The following is a 22000-nucleotide window of genomic DNA, read 5'->3' as shown; positions in this document are numbered from 1 at the left end:
TCTCCCTCAAGCAAAAAATGAGGAGGATTGGCAACAGATGTTAGCTCAGAGTGAATTTTCCTGAGGGAAAAAAAAAAAATTAAAAATTCTGTTCCAAATCTCTCACAGTGCAAGGGAGAAAAATGAGGCTCAATCTGGGGAACATAGGTAGGTAATGAGCTGAGATTGGACCCCAAGTCCCCTAACTCCTAGTCTAAGTTCTGTCCTTCACATGATCAGAGCCCAGCTCTCTACAGAGTCAGTTGTCTGTTTCTGAGCTTGGAGAATGGTGCTCTGGAAGCTGAAGGCTTTCCTGCGCACATCAGAACTGTGGAGAAACACCTGTTTATTCATATCACTATACCAGCGTCTCTCTAAGAACAGCACCCATAAAACAACTCTAACACTACATTTCTTTGAAATAAAAAGAGTCACAATTTTGATCCATGGGGGATCAAATGGATCTTTCCAGCCTTCGGGGAGAATTAATTTCCTGGCATCTTGGAATTTTTCTACTCCGTTTGAGTCTGGGAGGTCCCAGCTGAGGCAGATGTACCAGAACAAAAAGAAAGAGAAAACCAGAGAGGTATGGAGAGGGAGAGGGAAGGAGAGAAGACTTTTTTGACAGTTAAACACTTGAAGACTTTGCTAAATTTTAGGTGATCTACATTAAACCTGTCAAAAAGTATTTCATAGAATATTGGCTCTCCTACTCCTCCCCTCCCCCCCAATAAAAGGAATATAAAAAACTGTTAATGTTATGATATTTAGACAACAGAAACTAGTCTTAACAATTACTGCCTGTTATATCTCAGAGTTTCAGAACCTGAGTGATGCTTTTTCCTAGTAGCAGAGAATAAACACGATCAAGGAGAAAGCTTGAGACTGGCATGATACTCAGCAACTGAGAGCTGGGAGATAAGCCTAGTGAACTGTGGACGAGTGGGGGTTAGCTCATGGGCAAAAATAAGGATGGTACCACTCATCGATTGAGCACCTAGGTACCTAGGCACTAGGGCAGGGGCTTTACGTATATATTCTGTCATCCACATGACAAAAGTGCAAGACCATTACTATTAAATTCGTTTTGCAGAAGAGGAAGTTGAGGTCAGAGAGGTCAAGTTACTCTGCTAATGTCACTGGTTTAACTGCCAGCACCACCCAGTGTGACTCAAGCTGCATTTTGCATGGGAGGCGGGTGGTTCCTGGAAGAGGTTGTGTGGTCTCAGCCAGGCAGACAAATCTTGACGGTGGAGGAGCAGGTGGTGTTCTGGAGTCTTTTGGGCTGCTGGTGTTATCAGGAAAGTCTGTCTTCAGTTTGTACTGGGCTGGGGGTCAAGGTAAGGCTTTTATCCTTCGCAGAGATTGACAAAGACAGGAAACCATAGCATGGTGGACAAAAGCTAGGGCCCTTGAGTGAGCCACATTAGGGCTGGAGATGAAAATGATAGTGGTCTGTGTCTGTGGGCAAGATACCTGACCTCTTTAAATTGCAACAGTCGCAGCTGTCGAATGGAAATAGTCATATCTTTCTCATAGGGTTTTGTGAAAATTAAGTGAGATAATAATGTATTTAAAAATATAAGAAAGCCCCATAATGCAAATTTCAGATGTAATGCAGTTGGCAATTGTCTCCAGCTGCCTGGTTTTGATGCGGGCTGACTCAGATCATTTCGTCAACCTCTCAAAAAAGAAACTTGCGTTTTATATGGTTGAACTTTTGGGGCCCCCACTTATAACTTATGGTAGGGATTTACTCAACAGTGCCCGAAACATTGCAAACCTTTATTAAACGTACATGGTAATGATAATATCAGTAAAAGGAAAAAGGAAGAGAAAAAGCAAATTCATCAGAAGCTTAGGACTGAGTTTATAAATATGGGTCCAAATTTAGGGAAAAGGCCTCCCCTATTTCCCCAAAGCTGGAATTTTAATTCAGGAGAGCCACAGGAGCCCAGAAATCAGTACTGGGATGCAAGGCTGTTTAAATCCTCTTTGCCTTGTGTCAAGAATGACAGAGGAAATGCGGTGGGCTGACCCTTCAGGAAGGGAAGTCAGCACTGCTGAGGGGAGTTGGAAAACGGACTTAAGAGAAATGAGATGAAGGTTGATAAGTCCATCAGTGCTAAAGACATTTTACACCAGAGAGACATTGTCAGGAATAGAACGACCCCATATAACATAGCACAAAACTCTCCTGACAATATTTTTGAGGCTCCTTGACAATTGCCCAAAGAGAATTGACACTTGATTGTATATATTCTGCCTAATAAAATCTATTTAAATTGTGACATTTTAAAAGTTATTTCTAGTACCTTAAGTAGCTTAAAAGGAGAGTTTTCTTTGTACAGCTAAATCACAATAATTGGTTTTAAACTGAATGGAAATGCACTGATTATCAATTAAGCAATGGGATTGATAAAAAGGCAGCACTTGGCTATTTGTTTTCAAGCTTTTTCTTTTTTCCTGATACTCCACATTTACTTCTATCAATCTACTGATTAGAAAAACAAAGTTCTGGTAAATGATGAAAATGCTATACAAATAAGAGCTATAGAGCAAAAACTGCATCGTGCCAAGTAATGATGCTCTGTTCATTTCAATGTGTTTGTCAGCAAGTGCACATAGCAATTTTCATTATGAGCTTTTACTAGAAATAAATACGGACTCAAATTTAGGGAAAAGCCATTGCTTATTTCCTCTTCCCGGGAACCCCATTTGGCTGCATCTTCAAATATGTGACTTCCACATTCTGTTGATACTGTTGGAGCCAGAAACCTACAGAGTAATTAGTTTAGGTTTTGTCTACACAGCACCAACATGAGCAATTGGAAAGTGAAAAATTCAGCCAAATAATTGGGCTTTGTGTGTGGAGGTTCCTACATGACTTTAAATAGCCAGTTAGCTCTGTTTTGTTCAGTAAAAGGAAAATGCATTTGGACTAATTGGTCTTTCATCACCATGTGGACCACATTATCAGTAATTGGCCTAGGAGAGTTAAGTATGTTGGAGTGTTTCTTTGTGGTGGAATGGGGAAGAGGAGGAGGGAGGAGATTGCTGAGAAACAAGGGAACGGATTAGCAGGTTAGCTGAGGAAGACCAGAGTGAGGGGAGGAATACAGAGATAAATAGGTGACAGAGAGAGTCTATTCAACATCAACCACGTGTTAGCAGTACTAGCCTCCATTCTTTATATTTGTATCTCTTTTCCTCAGTGCACTGATTCCAAAGAGTCAAGGTTCTCAAGCCTTAGTGCATATCACAGCCATCTGGGAGGTGTGGTAAAGCACAGATTACTGAGTCCACCTCCAGAGTTTCTAATTCCATTGGTCTGGGGTAGGGCTCAAGAATTTGCATCTCTAATAGGTTTCCAGGTGATGCTGGTACTGCTGTTCTTTGAAAATGCTTTGACAACCACTAAAGCATTTTAAATGTCTTTTTATTTTTATTTTTTTATTTTTTAATTTTTAAATTTTTTGTTTATTGCAGTAACATTGGTCCACAACATTGTCTAAACCGCAGGTGTACATCATTATACTTCTATTTCTTCATAGATTACATCATGTTCACCATCCAAATACTAATTACAACCCATCACCACAGACATGTGCCGAATTATCCTTTTCGCCATCCTCCCTCCCCCCTCCCCTCAGGTAACCACCAATACAATCTCTGTCTCTATGTGTTTGTTTGTTGTTGTTATTATCTACTACTTAATGAGGGAAATCATACGGTATTTGACCTTCTCCTTCTGACTTATTTCACTTTGCATCATACCCTCAATGTCCATCCATGTTGTCACAAATGGCTGGATTTCATCGTTTCTTATGGCTGAGTAGTATTCCATTGTGTATATATACCACATCTTCTTTATCCATTCGTCCCTTGATGGGCACTTAGGTTGTTTCCAAGTCTTGGCTATTGTTAAGAATGCTGCAATGAACACAGGGGTGTGTGTATCTTTACGCATTGGTGTTTTCAAGTTCTTTGGATAAATACCCAGCAGTGGAATAGCTGGATCATATGGTAATTCTATCCTTGATTTTTTGAGGAATCTCCATACTGTTTTCCATAGTGGCTGCACCAGTTTGCATTCCCACCAGCAGTGTATGAGAGTTCCCTTCTCTCCACATCCTCTCCAACACTTGTTGTTTCCTGTCTTGTTAATTATAGCCATTCTGATGGGTGTGAGGTGATATCTCATTGTAGTTTTGATTTGCATTTCCCTGATAGTTAATGATGTTGAACATCTTTTCATGTGTCTGTTGGCCATCTGTATATCTTCTTTGGAGAAATGTCTGTTCAGATCTTTTGCCCATTTTTCAATTGGGTTGTTAGTTTTTTTGTTGTTGAGATGCATGAGTTCTTTATATATTTTGGAGATTAAGCCCTTATCACATGTATCGTTTGCAAATATCTTCTCCCAATTGTTAGGTTGTCTTTTCATTTTGTTCATCGTTTCCTTTGATGTGCAGAAGGTTTTTATTTTGATGTAGTCCCATTTGTTTATTTTTTCCATTGTTTCTCTTGCCCATCAGACATGGTGCTTGAAAACATGTTGCTAAGACCGATGTCGAGGAGCGTATTGCCTATGTTTTCTTCTAGAAGTTTCATAGTTTCAGGTCTTACATTCAAGTCTTTAATCCATTTGGAGTTAGTTTTTGTGTATGGTGTAAGGTAAGGGTCTACTTTCATTTTTTTTCATGTGGCTGTCCAGTTTTCCCAACACCATTTGTTGAAGAGACTTTCTTTTCTCCATTGTATGTTCTTGGCTCCTTTGTCGAAGATTAGCTGTCCATAGATGTGTGGGTTTATTTCTTGGCTTTCAATTCTATTCCATTGATCTGTGTGTCTGTTTTTGTGCCAGTACCGTGCTGGTTACTATAGCTTTGTAGTATATTTTGAAATCAGGGAGTGTGATGCCTCCAGCTTTGTTCTTTTTTCTCAGGACTCCTGTATCTATTTGGGGTCTTTTGTTGTTTCATATAAATTTTAGGATTCTGTGTTCTATTTCTGTGAAAAATGTTGTTGGAACTTTGATAGGGATTGAATTGAATCTATAGATTGCTTTAGGAAGTATGGACATCTTAACTCTGTTAATTCTTCCAATCCAAGTGCACAGAATATCTTTCCATTTCTTTGTGTCTTCAATTTCTTCAGCAATGTTTTATAGTTTTCGGTGTACAGATCTTTCACCTCTTTGGTTAAGTTTATTCCTAGGTATTTTATTCTTTTTGTTGCAATTGTAAATGGGATGGTATTCTTGATTTCTCTTTCAGCTACTTCGTTGTTAGTGTACAGAAATGCAACTGATTTCTGTATGTTGATTTTGTATCCTGCAACTTAACCATATTCGTTTATTACTTCTAATAGTTTTCTGGTGGATTCTTTAGGGTTTTCTATATATAAAATCATGTCATCTGCAAATAGTGACAGTTTTACTTCTTCCTTTCCAGTTTGGATCCCTTTTATTTCTTTCTCTTGCCTGATTGCTCTGGCTAGGACTTCCAGTACTATGTTAAATAGGAGTGGTGACAGTGGACATCCTTGTCTGGTTCCTGTTCTTAGAGGGATAGCTTTCAGTTTTTCACCATTGAGGATGATATTAGCTGTGAGTTTGTCATATATGGCCTTTATCATGTTGAGGTACTTTCCTTCTATCCCCATTTTATTCAGAGTTTTTATCATAAATGGATGCTGTATCTTGTCAAATGCTTTCTCTGCATCTATGGAGATGACCATGTGATTTTTACTCTTCATTTTATTGACGTGGTTTATTACGTTGATTGATTTGCGAATGTTGAACCATGCCTGCATACCTGGAATAAATCCCAGTTGATCATGGTGTATAATCTTTTTAACATATTGTTGTATGCGATTTCCTAGTATTTTGTTGAGGATTTTTGCATCGAGGTTCATCCGTGATATTGGTCTGTAATTTTCTTTTTTCGTGTTGTCCTTGTCTGGTTTTGGTATCAGGGTAATGTTGTCTTCATGGAATGAGTTAGGGAGCTTCCCCTCCTCCTCAATTTTTTGGAAGAATTTGAGAAGGATAGGTATTAAGTCCTGTTTGAATGTTTGGTAGAATTCACCAGGGAAGCCGTCTGGTCCTGGACTTTTATTTTTGTGGAGGTTTTTGATTACTGTTTTGATCTCCTTACTGGTGATTGGTCTATTCAAATTCTCTATATCTTCTTGATCCAGTTTTGGAAGATTGTAGGATTCTAAGAATTTATCCATTTCTTCCAGATTGTCGAATTGGTTGGCATATAGCTTTTCATAGTATTCTCTTATAATCTTTTGTATTTCTGAGGTGTCTATTGTAATTTCTCCTCTTTCATTTCTGATTTTACTTATTTGTGCCTTCTCTCTTTTTTTCTTGGTGAGTCTAGCTAAAGGTTTGTCAATTTTGTTGATCTTTTCAAAGAACCAGCTCTTGGTTTTATTAATTTTTTCTGTTGTTCTTTTAGTCTCTATTTCATTTATTTCTGCTCTGATTTTTATTATTTCCCTTCTTCTACTGATTTTGGGCTTTGTTTGTTCTTCTTTTTCCACTTCCTTTAGGTGCATTGTTAGCTTGTTTATTTGAGATTTTTCTTGTTTGTTGAGATAGGCCTGTATTGCTGTAAACTTCCCTCTCAGAACCGCTTTTGCTGTATCCCATAAATTCTGGCATGTCGTATTTTCATTTTCATTTGTCTCCAGGTATTTTTTGATTTCTCCTTTGATTTCTTCATTGACCCAGTCATAGTTCAGTACCATTTTGTTTAATCTCCACGTGTTTCTGGCTTTTCTGATTTTCTTCCTATAGTTGATTTCTAGTTTCATACCGTTGTGGTCAGAAAAGATACTTGGTATTATTTCAGTCTTTTAAAATTTATGGAGACTTGTTTTGTGGCCTAATATGTGATCAATCCTGGAGAATGTTCCATGTGCATTTGAAAAGAACGTGTATTCTTCGGTTTTTGGATGGAATGCTCTGTATATATCTACTAGGTCCATCTGTTCAAGTGTGTCATTTAAGGCCAATGTTTCCTTATTGATCTTCTGTTTGGATGATCTATCTGTTGGTGTAAGTGGAGTGTTAAAGTCCCCTACTATTATTGTGTTACTGTCTATTTCTCTTTTTATGTCTGTTAATAATTGCTTTATAAGTTCAGGTGCTCTTATGTTGGGTGCGTAGATATTTACAAGTGTTATATCCTCTTGTTGGATTGTTCCCTTCATCATTATGTAATGCCCTGCTTTATCTCTTTCTAAAGTTTTTGTTTTAAAGTGTATTTTGTCTGATATGAGTATTGCTACCCCAGCTTTCTTTTCATTGCCATTTGCGTGGAGTATCTTTTTCCATCCCTTCACTTTCAGTTTGTGAGTGTCTTTAGGTCTGAAGTGTGTCTCTTGTATGCAGCATATATATGGGTCTTGTTTTTTATCCAATCAGCCGCCCTATGCCTTTTAATTGGAGCATTTAGTCCATTGACGTTTAAAGTAGCTATTGATAAGTATGTACTTAGTGCCATTTTTTAACTTTTTTTTTTCTCAGTGTTTTAGTAGTCCTCTATACAGATTTGATGGTCTCTTTACTTTGACCTCTGTCTGAAAGCTCTACTCTTTAACTCCCTTTCTCCCTCATTTTATGTTTTGGATATCATATCTAACCTCTTTTTTGTGCATTTGTATCCATTACCCTCTTATCATGGAGATAGATAATTTTTCCTAGTTGTGGTCTCCACATTTCCCTTTAAATCAGTCCCTTTAACATTTCTTGTAGCACTGGTTTCTTGGTGACAAACTCCTTTAATTTTTGCTTGTCTTGGAAACTTTTTATCTCTCCTTCCATTTTGAATGATAACCTTGCCAGGTAGAGTATTCTTGGCTGTAAGTTTTTTCCTTTTAGCAGTTTAAATATATCGTGCCACTCTCTTCTAGCCTGTAAGGTTTCTGCTGAGAAGTCAGCTGATAGCCTCATGGGGTTTCCTTTGTATGTAACTTGACTTTCTCTTGCGGCTTTTAGGATTCTCTCTTTATCTTTAATTCCGGACATTTTGATTATGATGTGTCTTGGTGTGGGCCTCTTTGGGTTTATCTTGTTTGGGGTTCTCTGTGCTTCCTGTACCGGGATGTCTGTTTCCTTCCTCAGGTTAGCGAAGTTTTCATCTACTATTTCATCAAATAGATGCTCTGCCCCTTTGTCTCACTCTTCTCCTTCTGGGACACCTATAACACGGATGTTAGTGCACTTGATGTTGTCCCAGATGTCCCTTAGATTGTCCTCACTCTTTTTAATGTTTTTCTCTTTTACCTGTTCAGCTTGGGTAATTTCTTCTAGTCTTTCATCCAGCTCGCAGATCCATTCTTCTGTATCCTCTACTCTGCTTTTGAGTCCCTCTAGTGAATTTTTCATTTCCAGTATTGCATTATTCATTTCTGATTGGTTCTTTTTTATATCTTCCAGTTCTTTTTTGACATTCTCACTGAGTTCATCTATTCTTCTCCCTGGATCAGTGAGCATCCTTAACACTCTTAGTTTGAACCCTCTGTCGGGTAGGTTGCTCATTTCTGTTTCACTTAGTTCCTTCTCTGGGGTTTTGTCCTGTTCCCTTACTTGGAATGTATTCCTTTGCCTCCTCATTTTGCCTCTTTCCCTGTGCTTGTGTCTCTGTATTAGGTAGGTGGGCTACGTCTCTTGCTCTTGGATAGGTGACCTTATATAAGTGATGCCTTAGGAGGCCTGCAGCGTGCTTCCCTCAGTTCTCAATGTTCCAGGAGTGACCCCTATGTAGGCTACATGTGTCCTTTTGTTGTGGCATGGTTGCTCTCCCTGTAGGCGTCCAGGAAGGCTGAGTTATGCTCCTGTCCAGCTGTTGTAATGCTCAGCTGCTTTAGTTGTTGTGGGCCCTTCAGCCTCTTTATCAGATGTGGGAAGCCCCAGCACAGTTGGCTGCAAGTTCTAATACCACCTTTGTGTTGCAGTATTTCTTTTAAGTGAGTAGGCCCCCAGCATGGCAGGTTGTTAGGCTCAGGGGCTTACAATTGCTATAAGCCTCCAGCCTTTAGGTCTCTTGTCAGCTCTCTGAGGATTGCAGATGGGTGGGGCTGGCCTCAGGCACAGGAGCACCCAATTGTTTCAGGCTTTGGAAGGTGGGGCAAACTCCCTATGTGGGTCTTTGAGAAGCACAAGTCTTCTGCAGCTGACAAGCCTTGCCGTCCACAGGTCCACACAAACAGTCAACACTGTCCTGCCCCATGCACATTCCCCAATCTCCTGAACTGGCCCCAGTATCCCCACGGCGGGATCCCCACACACTCCACCACCGCCCCACGCTCTCCATCCGCTCCTTGTGCACACTCTGCCCCACTGAAGTGGGCTCAGTTGCCAGGCTGCAGAGAATCCAGTCACCAATCTATGCAGACCCACAAATTGCCTGAGGGCTTGTTGTTGGGTGGGGTCCATCCCTAAGGTGGGCTGCCTGCCCTGGCTGAGCTGGATTAAATTGGTGCTCTAGTGGGTGGGGCAGACCCTGGGCTAGCAGGCCCCAGGGAGAACTCCAATGGTGTCTATGTCAGCACGTCCACACAAGGCCACAACAATGGCTGCCGCCAATGTCCCAGTTCCTGGAGAGGTCTCCCCTCTCACTGCAATGCACTCAGACCCTATCAGGTGAGTCTCTTTTCACCAAAGCACTGTGCACCTTTCTTTCTGGTGATTTTAGGTTGCTTTCTGAAACGGGTGAGTTTGCATGTGGGCCCTTTAAGAGACGGTTTTAATTTCTTTGTGAACCAGCTTTTCTGGGGGTACTCCCCAAAGTTTTAGTAACATGCAAAGTCAGATATTATGCCACTTGTCTCGATTGTGCTGGGTCCACAAAATGCCCACCGCGGGGGCGCTCCCTGGCTCAGTGCCCCACTCCTACAGGGAGGGCTGCAGACCTCTGGGCCGCTCCCAGGCAGCCGTGAAGTGATGTGGCTCCTGAAGGTGGCGTCTTTTCTCTCCAGAAGGGAGTTTCTGCCTCTTCCACCTCAATTAGGATTGTCCTTTGTTGCAGAAGTTCCTCTTATCCAGTTTTCAGCTCTCCTTCAGGGGTAATTTTTCCATGAGTAGTTGTAAATTGGCTGTGTCCACGGGAGGAGGTGAGTTCAGTCTGCTTATGCCGCCATCTTGACTTCTCCTAAATGTCTTTTTAAAGGTGAATTGGTGGATGAGAGGCTGAGTAACTTGTCCAAGGCCACACATGTGCTGAGTAGGGAGTGGAGCTAAGATTGAAACTCATGTCTCTCTGATTCCATATTCCATGCTGCCTCCCCAGATACAAAGCTTGAAAGGGACCTGATAACCAAGGCCAATGGACATTTTTAAATCTTTGTCTTGATGGCTCAGACACTGCTGACCTTGCTCCTGAAAAGACTACCTCTCTGGTGTTCTATGAGTCCACTCTCTTCATTCTCTACTCCTTCTCTACCAGACCTTTAAATGTTGATGTTTCCCAGGCTCTATCCTTGGTCTTGTTCTCTTATTTTAGTAGGATACTATTTTGGTATACGAACATATGTGGTTTTTCTGGTATTTAGTGAGTGACCATCCCCGTTGAGAGCTATACTTGAGGTACCTATTGTTTCGTGCTGTGTTGTCACAGAGGAACCAGAGAAAAAAGTAATCAAATCCTTGGTTATTGAATTTCAAAAGCCAAGGTTAAGGTGTGAAATTAACGGAAAAAAAGGGTTTGAAAATTTACATGACAGGTAGAGTGCTTATTTTATGGTCCTTGCTACATGAAGACAACATAAATTTGTCAGATGGTAAGAGTAGGGAGGAGAGGAGTGACAGGTGATAAGGTGAATTTACCTTGGGGTGGAGCCAGAATTTGAAAGGATCACCTGGACTGAGTGGAGTCGACATCCAGAGACTTTCCAGCCTCCACTCCAAAAAGCCCCACTGGGAGCCTGTGTGAGGAAGCCAAAGGAAACGCATTCGTGACCCGGACCACCTGGCATCCATTCAGCTCACAGGCCTGAGAAGGGTCCTTTGATAACCTTCCTGCTGGTTAGCAAGAAAGAGCACCTTCCATTGACAAGAGCGGTCCAGCTCTCATCGGTCTCCCATACTGGATATCTGGTCCTCACACCTTGCTTAGTCCCTGTTCTACCACTCTGGGGGGCCACTCCTTTCAGTGGCCTAGGACACATTAAAAACATGGTGAAGGGAATGGTTTGGGACACCCAGGGTGTGAATGCTGCTGGACAGAAAGTTATTGATATGGGCTCACTAAGTAGAGATGCTGCATTTAATGTTGCAGTTCAAAGAGTTAGAAAGAACTCTAAATTTGGTTGGTTGTTTGGCTGAAACATGGACCAAAAGACAGCCCACAGTGAGTGAATTGGAAATGACTGCCCTGCTTGATTTAATGAAGAGGAAGAGATTCGAAGGCTTAGAGGGATTGGAATGTTAGAGTGGATTTGTCATTTAAGACCTACTCATGCACTCTGGGAAGGTCCAGAAGACATACCTTTCACCGTGACTGTGAGAAATAAGTTTGTGAGGGGAGCCCCAGCATCCTTAAAGTGCTCCTTGATTGCTTTTCTCTGTAGGCCAGACCTTACAGTGGGAACTGTAGTCACTCAGTTGGGAAACCTAAATTCAATGGATAATTGGATCCTGGGAGGCAGGGACCAGGTGGCAGCATTTAATCACCAAAGGCAAGGTGGACATGATTACCATAATAGACAGCAGAATCAAAGCAGCAATCAGGATAGTCTGACTCCCATAGACCTATGGTGTTGGCTAGTTGATCATGGTGTTCCTGATCAAATATACAGGAACAGTTCCTGATCAAATATACAGCAAAATACACAGGAAACTTACTAAATTCTTACCTGATCTGTATAAGCAGAAAAGTTCTAGGTCAAGTGAACAAAAATCTAAACTGAGTCATAAAAGCAGAGAGTCATGGCTCCTCAGTCAATTCCCAACTTGAGCCAGTTTACAGATCTGGAACCACTTGAATGAAAGAGAGGGTAGTCTCCTTGAGGAAGGACCATGGTACACTGCCAAAAGTTTATACTGTTAATCTTTCTCCCAGCCTTCCCCAAAGGGATCTATGGCCTTTTGCTAGGATAATTGTGCCTTGAGGAAAAAGAAATAACCAGAGCTTTCAGGAACTCCTGGATACTAGCTCTGAACTGACACTAATCCTAGGAAACTCAAAAGATCACTGGTCCACTAGTCAGAGTAGGGGCTTATGGAGATCAGATGATCAATGGAATTTTAGCTCAGGTCCATCTCACAGTGGGTCTCTGAAACCATCCTGTGTTTTTTCTCCAGTGGGATGCATAATTGGAACAGACATCCTTAGCAAATGGCAGAATCCCCTCATTGGTTCCCTGGCCTGTGGAGTGAGAGCTGTTATGGTAGAAGACAGACGAATCTCGCAGAATGACAGTGGATTCTCATAAGCTTAACAAGCTGGTGACTCCAGATGCTGTACCAGATGTGGTTTCACTGCTTGAGCTAATTAACATCCCATGGTAAATGGTATATAGCTATTGATCTGGCAAATCCCTTTTTTCTCCATACCTGTTAATAAAGATCACCAGAAGCAGTTTGCTTTCAGTGGGCAAGGCCAGCAATACACCTTTACTGTCCTAACTTAGTAATATATCAACTCTTCAGCTCTATGTAATAATTTAGTTCACAGAGATATTGATTTCCTTTCCCTTCCATGAAATATCACAGTGATCCATTGCATTGATGGCATTATGCTGATAGGACCTAGTCAGCAAGAAGTAACAACTACTCTAGATTTATTGGTAAGACATCTGCATACCAGAGAGTGGGAAGTAAATTCGACTAAAATTCAGGAACCTTCTACCTTAGTGAAATTTGTAAGAATCCAGTGGTGTGGAGCATGTGGAGACATCTCATCTAATGTGAAGGATAAGCTATTACCTCTGGCCCCTCCTACAACCAAGAAAGAGGCACAAAGCCTAGTAGAATTCTTTGGGACATATTCCTTATTTGGGTGTTGCTCTGGCCCACTTACTGTGTGACCTGAAAATCTCCTCATTTTGAGTGGGACCCAGAAGAAGAGAAGGCTCTGCAACAGGTCCAGCCTGCTGTGCAAGCTGCTCTGCCACTTGGGCCACATGATCCAGCAGATCCAATGGTGCTTGAAGCATCAGTGGCAGATGGGGATCTCGTTTTGAGCCTTTGGCAGGCAGGTCCTATAGGTGAGTCACAAAGCAGACTCCTAGGATTTTGGAGTAAAGGCCTGCCACTCTTTGCAAATAACTTCCCTCGTTTTGAGAAACAGCTCTTGGCCTGCTACTGGGCCTTAGTAGAGACTGAACACTTAACTATGGACCATCAAGTTACCATGCAAATTGAGCTGTCCTTCATGAACTGGGTATTATCTGACTGTGTAAGCCATACAGTTGGGTGTGCACAGCAACATTCCGTCATCAAATGGAAGTGATGTATATGTGATCAGGCCCATGCAGACCCTGCAGGCACAAGTAAGTCACATGAAGAAGTGGTCCAAATGCCCCTGGTCTCCTCTCCTGCTATATTACCTTCTCTCTCCCAGCCTGCACCTATGGCCTCATGAGGAGTTTTCTATGATCAGTTTACAGATGAAGAGAAAACTCAGGCTTGGTTTACAGATGGTTCTGCACAATATGTAGGCACCATCTGGAAGTGGCAGCTGTAGCACTGTAGTCCCTTTTTGGGACATCCTTGAAGGGCAGTGGTGAAAGGAAATCCTCCCATTGGGCAGAGCTTCAAGCACTGCACCTGGTTGTTCACTTTGCTCCAAATGACCAGATATGTGATTATATACTGATTCGTGGGCTGTTACCTCTGGTGACCCAGAAGCAAAATTTTTGCTTCCTGTCCCTGTGATCTTATGCTTTACTGGCCTAGAGGTCTTAATTCCAAAGGGAAAAAGCTTCCACCAGGAGACATATAATGATTACATTGAACTGGAAGTTAAGACTACTGCCCTTTGGGCTCCTTTTACCTCTGAATCAATGCAAATAATGGAATTACTGTGCCAGCTGGGGTGATTGATCCTGACTACCAAAGGAAATTGGACTACTACTCCACAATGGAGGTAGAAAAATTACGTCTGGAATACAGGAGATCTTTTAGGGCATCTCTTAGTATTATCATGCCTGTGACTAATAGTCACAGGAAAAATACAACAACCCAATCCAGACAGCACTAATAATGGCCCCAACCCTTCATGAATGAAGGTTTGGGTCACCCCACCATGTAAAGAACCACAAACAGCTGAAATGCTTGCTGAAGGCAAAGGTAATTACACAGCGGGTAGTAAAAGAAGGTAGTTATAAATACCAGCTATGACCACATGACCAATTATAGAAACGAGGACTGTAATTATCATGAATATTTCCTCCTTGTTATGAATATATTTGTGTGTGTGTACATACATACATATATATATAAGATGTAACATAAGATGTATTGACTTTATATGATAGTATTTAAGTATGATTAACTTTACATCATAGTATTTAAGTTGCATGATATCATGGAGAAGAGTCAACATCACTCAAGGACTTTACCTCCTGTTCTTGGGAAGTGGTTAGCGTGTTTTTGGTTGGATGCAGGATAGCTGTATCATGTTAGGCAGAATTATGATCTTCTCATTGTCTTCATTTAGAGATTAAGCATAGTTAAGGAGATGCATATGGGTGCCAAATTGACAAGGGGTGGACTCGTGATGATTAATTTTATGTGTCAACTTGACTGGGCCATGGGGTGCCCAGATATTTGGTCAAACATTATTCTGGATGTTTCTGTGAGGGTATTTTTGGTTGAGATTAACATTTAAATCAGTAGACTGAGCAGATTGCCCTCCCTAATGGGGAGCCATTCTGTGTCATTTCCCTTTAGCATGAAAATTTGCTTTAGTGTTTTTTTAGTGCAGATCTGCTGGTGAAGAATTTAGTTTTTTGTTTTTCTGACAATATTTTATCTTCATTGCAGAAGGATATTTTTTCTGGATGTAGAATTCTTGGTGGGAAGTCTTTTCCTTCAGCACTTTGCATATGACATTTCACTGCCTTCTGGCTGAAATGGCATTAGATGATATGTGAGCCATTAGTCTATCATTATTTCCTTGATGGAATGCATTGTTTTACTCTGACTGCTCTCAAGATTTTCTTTTATGCTTGGCTTTTGGAAGTTTGAGTATAATGTTTTTAGGAGTGGTTCTGTGTTTATGTTTTGGTTGAGCTTGTTTGACCAAGCTAGTATTTTCTATCAAATTTGAGAAGTGTTGAGCCATTATTTCTTCAAATATTTTCTCTCTCCTCTCCCTGTGGGATTCCAATTTACTCGTATGTTGTGGCACTTGCTATTGTTCATTTTTCTTCAATCTATTCTCTCTCTTCTTCAAATTGGATAATTTATTAACTTCAGATAATGGATTCTTTCTTCTGTTAATCTATTTTTTAAAAATTGTTTGGGATACTATTGATCCTAGGTAATGAATTTTTTTCGTGTGTTATAATGTTCAGCTGTAGAATTTCAGTTTTCTGTTGAGATTTCTATCTGTTTGTTCATTGATATTATCTTCTCTTTAATTCTTTGAACATATTTTACATTAATTCTTTGAAAAAAAAATATGTATGTAGACACTGCTTTTAGCCTTTAACTGCTAGATCCAACATCTGGGCCCACTTGAGGTCACTTTCTATTGACTTGTTCTTTTCTTCACGATAGGTCTCATATTGCTATCTGCATGACTAGTATTCTTTGGTTGAAAACTAGACATTGTAGATGATATGTTGTAGCAACTCTTAATTCTCTTGCATTTTTCTGAAGACTATTGATTTTTTGTTTTAGTAAGCAGTTAACTTGCCTAGACACAAATTGCGAACTTTATCTCCCCTGGGGTGTATAGTAAGTGATGTCTCTGCCCTGTCCTTTTGGTCTCCCACCACTGTCTTTTCACCTTGGCTTCATGGAATCTCCCCTGTGTCTACATAATTTGGTAGTCAGGCAAGGGTGAGGCAGAGACAGGCTCACTCTCATTGTGGTTTCCTTGCTTCTACGCAAGGAATTCCAAGCTGTTCTGCTGGTCTTGTGTTTTGTTCTCTGACACTTCAAGTCTGGGGGCTATACTTCAAATATGTAAGGCTTCAGCTGTCTACTATGTGAGCTATGCTCTCAGTTAAAAAAAAAAAAGCAGCAAGCCCTGTGTGGATCTATTTTGCAAGAGTCAATTCCTCTCTGGTCTCTGTTTGTTTTTGTTTTTTTTTCCTGGGCCACTGCAGACACGCTCTTGATGCATAATGAAGACGTCAGCCAGGGATTTTGGCAGTTCATGCTCAGAATTTAGGTCTTCCTCCTTTTGCAGTTCTCTTGCTGCTTGGCTTTCTCCTTTAAAATTCCACCTGTTTTTCTAGCCCTCAACTTGGATCTCTGACACTTGAGCTGGTAGACTGTAATTTCCACTCCTTCTGTTTCCCACAGTCATAGCTCTGGGGATTGGCCAGTGCCTGCAGGCCAGAAAGCCACAAACTGAGAATTGTTATCTTTCCCAAGTGCAGTTTTTCAAAAATAAATTATCCAATGACTTCTATCTGCTTTTGGCTGCTTTCCAGTATCTTACATTTTTTAAAAATCCAGTTTAAATTTTCTTTTAATATGGGATAGTTTCCACAACCACCACTCCTGGAAGTCCACCACTACTAGTGAGTTGGTGAATTTTTTAAAATATGTCTACCAGGGTGCTCTAAATTTGTTCTCTGCATGAAAAACAGGTCATCTTTTACTTTTATTTACAAACAGACAAACACAAACCAACACATTCTGGCATTGCACAAAAGGATTCATAGGATGAAGCATTTTCTGTTATTTAGAGATATCTCAGCATTAACGCCGACCTTCAAAAGTACATTGGAGGGCCGGCCCCGTGGCTTAGCGGTTAAGTGCGTGCACTCCGCTACTGGCGGCCTTGGTTTGGATCCTGGGCGCGCACCGACACACCACTTCTCCGGCCTTGTTGAGGCGGCGTCCCACATACAGCAACTAGAAGGATGTGCAACTATGACGTACAACTATCTACTGGGGCTTTGGGGTGAACAAAAAGGAGGAAGATTGGCAATAGATGTTAGCTCAGAGCCGGTCTTCCTCAGCAAAAAGAGGAGGATTATCATGGATGTTAGCTCAGGGCTGATCTTCCTCACAAAAAAAAAAAAATAAAGTATATTGGAGCCTGACACTATAGGCCTTATAAGAATGCCTACTTTAACACAAGAATTTCAATGTGGAGCTTATCAGGAAAGTCTACTATTTGCTATGTTTTGTGCTATCTCCATTAAAGATAATTAGTTTTTAGATCGTTAGGTTTTAGAATATAAAACGATGTCTTCCTTCATAGGGAGTATCTCTCCTTTTTAAGAGTTGGACTATTTCTGACTATCACAACAAGAGTATAAGGTATACCATTCTTTTTGGAATCTCTTGGTTTCTTGAAATGATATTTTCTATTTGTATAGAAATTGACCGAGCCTTAGCAAACAGCTTTCAATAGACTAATAGAACTAGTCATTCATGGCTGAATGCTCTGAATGAACTGGCCAGGAATACAGATTATAGCAGTCGAGAGAGAATGCTTCTATAATAAGAAGAACTCTTCTGCATCATTTGAGTATTATTTCCCAACATGCCAATCCACAACCATCTTAAACCACAGAATTCCAACACTGCTACTGCTTTAGAGTTTTTTAATTTGCAGATTTTAAAGCTAGCATTGTACAGAAATATTTCATAATCAACTTACTGCACTAAACATCTGGGTATCATCTATTTGAAGTACGTTTGAAACTACCGGAAAAATACTAACTCCATGACCCATTCCACCCAGAGATAATGAATTCACTTTTGGAAGTTACTGTCACTGGATGCAGCACAAGATATACGTAAAGCCAAGTTAGTTATATGGATGCTAATAATGACCAAACAGTTGTGTTAATTGTGGTGTATGTCTCCTGGATTGTTTTGTAAATTAAAACCCCAAGCGTCCTGAAGTTCTCCAGACTTCAGAGTTCATTCTTCCCTTTAAGACTTACATAACAATAATCAGTGGCCCTTTTCTGTAGATTATCAAGAAGTACAGATGCATCCCCAAATGTTTATGAGAGTCCTTGGGGGGGGCACAGAATCACAACTCTTCACACCAGTCTTGGAATATGGCTGCACTAGAGATGCATTAAAAATGATTCAACCATAGGATAGTCTGCACAAAGCTGTCACTGTCTTAGGGACAAAATCAATCCAAGCTAGCTCCAGAGGTACGTCAACTGAAATACTGAGGTTCATCTCTCATTTACAAAAATCTAGAGAAATGGTAGTAAATAAAGGATACTTACTTAATGAGATGATTGCCAAGAAAGAAAGGCACTATTATGGTAGGCAGAGAAATAACTCTTAGTAGAGATGGAATCTGTCTTAATGAACATTCAAGGAGCCCAAAGGACTCTGCTTTGTATCTCCGGGCAGAGAGGAGACTCAAAAACAGCAAGGGAGATGTGAAGTCATTACCTTCCCTACCAAAGAGGATGTTTCAGCCCTTTACTCCTAATTTAGCTGAGTGTTTCTATGAAGAAATGCAATCATAGGTGCCACAATAGCCTTGTAATTTAGATTCTCGTGGCCTCACATAACACTTTGATTCAGAACCAGTCTTCTGTGGGGAAAGTAGCACAGGGCAAAACATCCATTTTGTTGGCACATGCTGTGGCAGAGGCAACATGACTCGGAGCTGGCATCCAGGGTGGCTCATTATTTGGATTCAGCAGAGTGCAACAGGCACAGTGACTCTTCAGGGGGGCTTGTTGTGGGATGTGGCTCTGGATATCATTCCTGGAACATGAGTCTCTAGTCTCTTCCTAGAGCTCCTCCAGTGACTTTATAGGCTACCCATATTCCACAATAAATCCCTTTATTGATACTCAAAGGGAAGGGATTCTGTTATCTACAACCGAGAACCCAGCTCATTACACTTGCCATTTCTCAGTTTGTCAGCTGGATCTAATCTGTTATTCATTTATAACCTTGGCAAATATTATTGGAAATCATATAACCAAGCTTGTCAAGGCAATAAGCTTAATATACATCTGGGCATCAAGTATAGCGAAGTGTCAGTGTTTCTCTATTCTAGAGTAAAGTGCATAGTTTTTGATATTATTTTTGTACTTTTGTACAAAATTGTGATATTATTTTGTACTGAAATAGATTATTAGGGGCATAATTCAGGGAACTGATGGTTAAAGATGTCTAGAAAAGCAGAAATTACTTCAGTGCAAATTGGAGATAGAATAGTGAAGCCCTCCAACTCTAAAAGGTAAGAAAGTGCTTATATGAAAAGAAAAATTAAAAACATCCAAACAGATTCTCTAGGTTCCAAAATTTTTACATGATTTTTTAATCTGTTCTCACAAAATACATTCTCTTTTAAATAATGTTATTTATTTTGCTTATCACAAATCTCATTCCATGGCACTGCCCACAAGGGAATTCATATGTAAATTGGGATGTATACTATGGAGTCAATATTGAGACAACATTCTAAAGACCCTAAATCCCAAATATACTGGTGTCAGTAGCTCATTATAAAATTTGAGCTGTCTAGATTTCTAGTTTCTGATTGAATTTGAAAAGCAGAGTAAACACAGAAAAACAGAATATGTGGTCAACATTTAATAACCAATTTCTAAAGTTGATAAAGATTAGGTATGAGTATTAGTATTAAAAACAAAAAGGCACAGATAAGTAGAAAAATTTACTATATAGGATAAATAAAAACTTAGATAATTTCATTTTTTTAAAGAAATACATGATTAATAATGATAATATGAAAAGTACAGAGACAGCTACAGTTAACTCTGTGGTATGTTTAATTCCAGTATTTATTCTATAGATAGTTTTTAGTTGTTTATTTTGTTTTTGTATATAGTAATAAGTACATGAGAATTCTATGAGCTGTTTCTTTCACTTAATTTTACAAGCATATTGTTTTTATTTTTACATAGTTCATATAATTTTATGAGTATATAATATTCCAAGTTAGCATCCAATGGTTTAAGTTATTCCCCTATTAACTATTACCAAACTCTGGGTTGTTGTCAGTTTTATGGTAATATAAATAACTGCATAACAAACATCTTTGTGCATTGAGCTATTTTTCATATTTAGGATTCTTTCCTTAAGAAAGATTCACAGAGTAGCAATTAGTGAAATCTCTTGATTAAAATTAGCTAAAAGCTTTCTAAAATGAGTATTCCAAATTACACCCCACTTGAAGTACCAGGTCTTTTGATGAAAAACCCCAAGGAACAAACCAAACCACTGGGAGTGAGATATGTTTGTGGAGGGGCAATTGTATTTCATTGATTTAATTTGAATTTTGTAATTACTAGTAAAACTGAACACTTTTTCATATATTTGTTAACTAGTTGAAGCTTCTCTTTCACAAATTATACTCTATTCAATTATTAATTGGCGTCTCTGTGGTCCTTTTTTTTCTTTTTTAAAAAAAACAACAATTTTTATGGAGATGAAATTTCAATCTGTGGTCTTACAAAAGGTCACAGGCAGTTGAGAAAGGCAGATCCCACAGTCCAAGTACCAGCCAGAGACATATGTGCCAATGAAAATGAAAGTCAGAGCAGCAGCACAGACCAAAGAAATAAAGGTATGAGGAATGAAGGCCCATGTCAAAAGCCAGCTTATTGGTATTCTTGTGGCCTCATAAAAGAGTTAGTTCAGCTAATTCATATTTTTGGGTGCTTCATCTGGAAGTGGCAGCATAGTGTGATGGAAAAAGTGTGAAAGTTGAAAGACAAAGTCCTAGCTGTATCTTTTAGTTAAGTGTCTACAGTATGCGGTAGATAGCACATATGGGCACTAATTCTTTCTCTCTCTATGTACGCACTTCTTTGCAACGTACTTTTACAGCTCCTTCCATTAGAGATGGAGCCTATTTTTCTGACAGTTGAATTTGTGCTTTGTCACATGACTTGCTTTGGCCAATAAGCCATTAGCAAACATTAAGCAGACAAATATGGGCAGTGGGAATCAGTGTAGGTTTTGAGCAGAATAGAGATGTTTGAACTGTGATTTTTAAGGCAACTCTGACAGTGACATAAAGGAGGGATTATGGAGGGGAGAGACTGGAGGAGGGAGACCCATCCGGAGATATTGGAGGTGTAGGTAGAAGATGAGGAGGATCTGCAAACAGACAGTGTCAATGCCATCACCACTGAGGGGAGAGATACAAGTTATCTTGGAGGTAGGATTGAAGGGGACTTAGAAATTGATTAGATGTGTGGGGTTAAGGAAAGAACTGAACCAAAGACAATAGCAGTTTCTAAATCATGATACTGAGAAGGTAGTGCTGCAGGATTGAGGTGCTGGCAGGTCATTCATCTGGAAATGATCAAGAGGCATTGAAGACAGTGCCATGGACACATTATAGCCCCAAGGCACACAGTTTCCCATTTTTCAGCTAGCTTGCTTGATTTTGCTCTGTGCCTGCTCCATGAGTTTCTTCTAGGATTCAAAATGCTCAAAGGACATTTGTGGGAAAAGAAGTCATTGTTATAACTCCAACTTATATTATGAAAGTACAGAGTTAATTTGTTCTATGGTTCTGATGCTACGGCTAATTCATTTTCCTCATTACTTTGTAACACTAATCATCATCATATTTCTTGTTCTAATAGTTATATGGTACAATAAAATAAATAAAATTATAGGTATGCTTTAGAACTTCTCTTCTTACATTTTATCATTCATTGAGTACCTACAGAAAAGGAAAGACAGTAACCAGTAAAGACCAAGGTTAAGGTTCCAGATTTAGCAAATAAAAATGCAGGACACCAGTTAAATTTGAGTTTCAGATTAAAAAACAAACAAATAATAATTGTTATGTTTAAGTGTGCCTCATACAATATTTGGGATATACTTATTGTCTGGGAGGAAGAGAATTCCTCT

General features: G+C 39.8%; 1 long non-coding RNA gene across 1 annotated transcript in view; it reads left to right on the top strand.

Annotated features, from left to right (window-relative positions):
• The first annotated feature begins 1230 nt into the window (after nucleotides 1-1230).
• Nucleotides 1231-22000, top strand: part of LOC131395164 (uncharacterized) — a 38963-nt gene continuing 18193 nt past the window's right edge. Inside the window, exon 1 of the long non-coding RNA XR_009216282.1 lies at nucleotides 1231-1319. This is a non-coding gene — a long non-coding RNA (uncharacterized LOC131395164). The remainder of the gene's footprint in view (nucleotides 1320-22000) is intronic.

Source organism: Diceros bicornis, chromosome 3, assembly GCF_020826845.1.
Source record: "Diceros bicornis minor isolate mBicDic1 chromosome 3, mDicBic1.mat.cur, whole genome shotgun sequence".
Taxonomy (NCBI): domain Eukaryota; kingdom Metazoa; phylum Chordata; class Mammalia; order Perissodactyla; family Rhinocerotidae; genus Diceros; species Diceros bicornis.
The sequence above is the reverse complement of the archived record's forward strand: the minus strand, read 5'-3'. Positions and strand labels throughout refer to the sequence as shown.